Source organism: Gossypium hirsutum, chromosome A08 (genome assembly GCF_007990345.1).
Source record: "Gossypium hirsutum isolate 1008001.06 chromosome A08, Gossypium_hirsutum_v2.1, whole genome shotgun sequence".
NCBI lineage: Eukaryota > Viridiplantae > Streptophyta > Magnoliopsida > Malvales > Malvaceae > Gossypium > Gossypium hirsutum.
Window position 1 is genome coordinate 89843627 of NC_053431.1, and position 6007 is coordinate 89849633.

Consider the following 6007-nt stretch of genomic DNA (forward strand, 5'->3'; position numbering starts at 1 on the left):
CCAGCTTGACTGGAAATTTTAAAAATAAATTGTTTGAGCTGTTTAATTAATGAATTAAGTTTAGTAACACCTCAAGCTCGACTCTGGTGACGGTCTCAGGCGTGAGGGCGTTACAGATGTAAAGTAAAAAGTAATTGACTTTATCTAATAAGATTATACTTGTAGGACATAGAATATGAAATACTTATATGGTGCATTTAGACGATTTGCATGATTCATTCATATGTTTTGTTGCTAAAAATGAAAATAATTCTTTATTGTGGCATAGGAAAACTAGGACATGCGAGGTTGAGCACATTACATAAACTAACTAGAAATGACTTAGTAAGAGGATAACCTAAAATTGATTTTGACTTAGATAAAGTTTGTGATGCATGTGTTAAAGGAAAATATAAGATAGTCTTTTTTAAACTTATCAATGATGTATCTACTAGTAGAGTTCTTCAATCAATTCACATTGATCTTTTTAGACCAATTAGGACTACTAGCTTGGGTGGAAAACAATATAATTTTGTGCTTGTAAATGATTATTCTAAATTTACTTAAGATCTTTTTTAAGTACTAAAGGTGAAACTTTAGAAAAATTAATCACATTTTCAAAAATTAATCAAAATGAAAAATGTCACTTTATCACTAGTATTAGAAGTGACCATGGAACCAAATTTCAAAATCTTGGTCTTGAAAATTTTTTCAACTCAAATGGAATTAGCCATAATTTTTCAGCACTTAGAACCCCTCAACAAAATGGAGTTGTTGAGAGGAAAAACAGAACTTTAGAAGAAATGGCTGCAACCATGATTTGTGAAAATAATTTACCAAAATATTTTTGGGTAGAAGCTACAAACACTGCTTGCCATATTGTTAATAGAGTAATGATTAGACCTATTTTAAAGAAAACTCCATATGAACTTTTCAAAAATAAAAAGCCTAACATTAGCTATTTTCATCCTTTTGGATGCAAGTGTTTTGTTTTAAATAATGACAAAGAAAATCTAGGTAAATTTGATGCAAAAAGTGATGAAGGAACTTTTTTCTTGGTTATTTTTTAAATTCTAAAGCCTTTTGAATGTTTAACAAAAAAACATTAGTAGTAGAAGAGTTTATATGTTGTTTTTTATAACCCTAACCTTCCTCCTAGAAAGGATTCTTGTATTAATGGTGATGATGCAAAAAATGTTCATAATGATGATAAAGTTAACCACTCATCAAATGAAAAGATTCAAGAATAAACACAAGATGCTCTAAAGGAGCTTACAATAAAGGAAAGGGAAGTGACTCATCTAAGAGAGTTCAATTATGTGAAGGATGGTAAGATTTTAGAAGATCCATCCAAAGGGGTAACCACTAGATCTTCTCTTAAAAATACATGTAATTATGTTGCATTTATTTCATGCATTGAGCCTAAAAATATCGAAGAAACATTAAATGATAAATATTGGATATTTGCTATGCAAGATAAATTAAATCAATTTGAGAGAAGCAATGTATGGACCCTTGTAGAAAGACCATGTGATAAATCTACTATAGGTACTAAGTTGGTTTTTAGGAATAAGCTAGATGAGAGTGGTAACATAGTAAGGAACAAGGCTAGGCTTGTTGCTCAATGTTACACTCAAGAGGTAGGAATAGACTATGATGAAACTTATGCTCCTGTAACTAGAATAGAAGTCATTAGAATCTTTTAGCTTTTACATGCTTTAATGATTTTAAATTATATCAAATGGATGTGAAAATTGCTTTTTTAAATGATTTTATAAATGAAGAAGTCTATGTTGAACAACCACTCGGATGTGAAGATCCAAAATTTTCAAACCATGTTTTTAAATTATCAAAAGATTTATATGGTTTGAAACAAGCTCCTAGAGCTTGGTATGAAAGACTTTCAAATTTCCTTATTGAAAAAGTATTTTTCTAAATGGAAGGTTGATACAAAAATTTTTATCAAAAAAAAGACAGATTTATTAGTAGTTCAAATATATGTTAATGATATTATTTTTGGTGTTACTAATGATATTCCTTGTCAAGAATTATCCAAGTTAATGTAAGGTGAATTTGATATGAGCATGATGATAGAAATAAACTTCTTTTTGGGACTCCAAATCAAGCAAAGGAAGGATGACATATTCATCAATCAAGCTAAGTACACAAGGGAAATGCTTAAGAAGTTTGGGATGGACAATCTCAAACCACAAGCTACACTTATGAGCTATTCTACAAAGCTTGACAAAGATGAAAAGGTAAATGTCTAGACATTAAATTATATAGGTCTATGATTGGTTCTTTGCTTAAACTTACCGCAACTGGACCAGAAGTTATGTTTAGTGTTTGCTTGGTTTATAGATATCAATCATGCCCTAAGGAATCACATTTACAAGCCATTAAGAGAATATTTAGGTACCTTAGAGATATTCCTAATTTAGGCCTTTGGTATCCTAGAGACTTTTCATTTAGCTTGCATACTTTCTTGGATGCGGATTTTGGAGGTTGCAAACTAGATAGGAAGAGCACCTCTAGTACTTGTCAATTCCTAAGCAACATGCTAATTTCATGGTTTTCAAGGAAACAAAATAGTGTTATGTTGTCCACCGCCGAAACGGAATATATTTCCACCGATAGTTATTGTGCTCAATTTTTATGGATGAAACAAAAACTTAAGGACTATGGAATTGGTATAAATACTATTCCTATCAAGTGCGACAATACTAGTGTTATTTCTCTCACTAAAAATCCCATCCAACATCTAGGCATAAGCACATTAAAATTAGACATCATTTCATGAGGGATCATGTCCAAAGAAGTGATATTGTTCTAGAGTATGTAGATACTTTGCATCAATTAGTTGACATTTTTACAAAACCATTGGACAAAGAAAGATTTTAGACACTTAAGAGAGAACTAGGTATTGCTACCTAGTTGACATTTTGTGTTCAAATAACTTTATGCATTTAGTTGTTTTTCAAAATATTTTATGACTCTACATTGTTTGAAAAAGCATGAACAATTTATTTAAATGGCTCTCATATGCAATTAGTTAGGGGGAGTTGATTTTGTATGATTAGTCTATTTTTGATTCATTTGGCCTAATTTACATTATTGTTGAATGCCTTTAATTGTGCTAAATTAGACTTTGTTGAATGATTAATATTTAATTCTTTTTGTATGTCTTATAATACACTATGATTCATATGTATTATACTCAAATTTGACATTTTTAAGAATGTGAAATCATTAGAATTTGCCTAAAAGTCATTTTAAGTTAGTTTAGAACATTTGAGAACTTAAAAGTCAAGTTGGGAAAATTTTCTGCACTTTGAAAAATAGTTTCTACATTTGGTATCGATACTAGTATAGTTTTATCGGTACATTTTAAAAAATATCGATACTCATTTAAAAAGTATTGATACTTGTTGGGTTTTAAAGACTCCTGCAGTGTGTTTTAGTAGATTTAAGAACAACCCAAAATTCTTTTTCCGTTTTGAAGAATCTCTCAAACCCTTATTTTTCAAAATCTTCAAATCTTTCAACTTTTCCTTAAAATCTTAACACAAATCAACCTAGATTGCCTTTTTTCTACAAATATTCAAAAAATTTGCTCTCAAATTTCACCATTTTCAAGCAATTTTGAGGTAAAAATTTCTTTTTTTTTATTTCAAATTTTGTTAAAAGTTTTTGTCAAATTCTTGGTTGCAAATTGTGTTTTTGGTTGATTTGTAACATATACATTGTGTTTTCTTGCAGGAGGTAGGCTAAACCTAGTCAAAATCTTAAAATCTTTCTTTAAACCCCATTGCCTAGAAAGTGTTTGATAAAATTTCCCAAACAAATTTTTAAGTGAAATAGTGTCTCTCTTGTCTAATTTGTTAGAATGCCTATTAAGACACATCCCCGTTCCGGTCTTACATCTTCATCTAGTGGTCAACCTATTTCTTTCAATGATTGTTTTAGGGATGATCATGACTCTTAGCTTTTTGACAATTATTTTTCAAAATGCAAAGTAACATTTCACGGATTTTTGATCTTGAATTCCTAGCCAAAATCAATTTCCAATTTCTTGAAACTTTGGCCAGGTGGCATTGGGACGAATTTTTAAAAATTTGCTCACCAAATTTTGCTAATCTTGTTCGGGCATTTTATTTCAATGATAGACTCGAACATGATGAAACTGGTGAACTGTTGTTGCTATTAACTCCTTATGAAAACTCCTATTCATCTTATTGTGGAAAACTTTGGTGAATTTTTAAAACTTCCTCCCGACGGTGTGTCGAATGAGAAAGGCCTTTACAATCTGGCCTTGAATGATCAAGGCTCATTTGCATCCGAGCTCAATGTCCAAGATCGTGGTTTGCATCTTATTATCGCATGGATATTGCCTTCTATTTCAAAACGCACCATTTTTTGTCTACCGACTATTGGTGGATTGATTGTTTTCATAGTAATAGACGTCCTGATCTTGCTCTCATTTTATTTAATGACATTACCAAGAGAATTGGCAAGAATCTTAATAGCTGTAACACCCCTAACCCATCTCCGTCACCAGATTAGGGTTATGAAGTATTACAACACATATTAAAATAATTTACATCATTAATATATTCATTTATTAATTTAAATAACAACATTTGAATATGCATTTCATTTGTAGAAAAATAACATTTACAGGCCCTAAAACAAGCTTACGGGGCCTTAAAAATAGTTTGGGAATAATTAGGGACAAATTTGAATCAAAACAGAAAAATATGCAAAAATTTGAAAGTTTTGGAAACAGGGGTGTAACGCCCCGTACCCGAGACCGTTGCCGGAGTCGGACATGAGGTGTTAACGGACTTAATTCATTTATTTACACAGTTCATTTTAAAATTTTAAGACAAGCTGGCTAACTGTGTCACTGTCACCTTAAAAATCATATCTCGAGTTCCAAAACTCGAAAACTAATTCTGTAAATTGTCTCTGAAACTAGACTCATATATCCCTCTACAAATTTTTTTCTAGAATTTTTGGTCAGGCCAATTAGTACAGTTTATTAGTTAAAGCCTCCCCTGTTTCAGGGTTCGACTACTCTGACCTTCATGCATTACGACTTAGATATCTCCCTGTACAGGGCTTCAATACATATGCCGTTTGTTTCTAATGAAACTAGACTCAAAATGGAATCTGTACATATAAAACATGACTTCTAATTATTTCTGGTTAATTTATGGTAAATTTCCAAAGTCAGAACAGGGGATCCAGTAACCGTTCTGGCCCTGTTTCACGAAAACTTAAACATCTCATAGAATACGGCTCATATGGTCATTTCGCTTCTTCCATATGAAAATAGACTCATCGAGGTTCGATTACATAATTTATTCATTATTTAATTACATTCCTACCATTTTTAGTGAATTTTCAAACTCACATCACTGCTGCTATCAGCATCTATTTTAAGGTAAATTTCACCTATTTCATAGTTTCCATGATTCAACTAGCCATTTGACACACATAGCACCAAATATGATCGTGATTAACCATTCCAATGGCTAATAATTGCCAAGCATTTCCACACCTCTCAATAACCATATATATACAAAATGATTTTAATACTATGACTAGGTAAGTTCATACGATATGTTATTATTAAATTTTTATGCATCTAGAATTATAATTGTAACTATTTTTAATTGAAATTTTAATTGTTTATGTTTCGGTACAAAAATGTGAGATAGAGGATTAAATTGAATACAATGAATTGAAAATTGAAATAATTATGAAATTGACCTTAAATTGAACGAGAATAGGACATGTTATGTGTGACGAAGTGTTAATTTTGTGAAATGAGTTGATTTGATTTGATTTAGACTAGTTGATAGTGATAAGGACTAAATTGAATATATGTGAAAATATGATATAATGTTATAAATGTGAAATTGAATCAGCATGATTATGTGATGTGCTACTATATTTAAAAATTGGTTGTTTAGTTGATGAAATTATGTAATGAAATTGAGAAACTGCTACCCTATTAACTGTT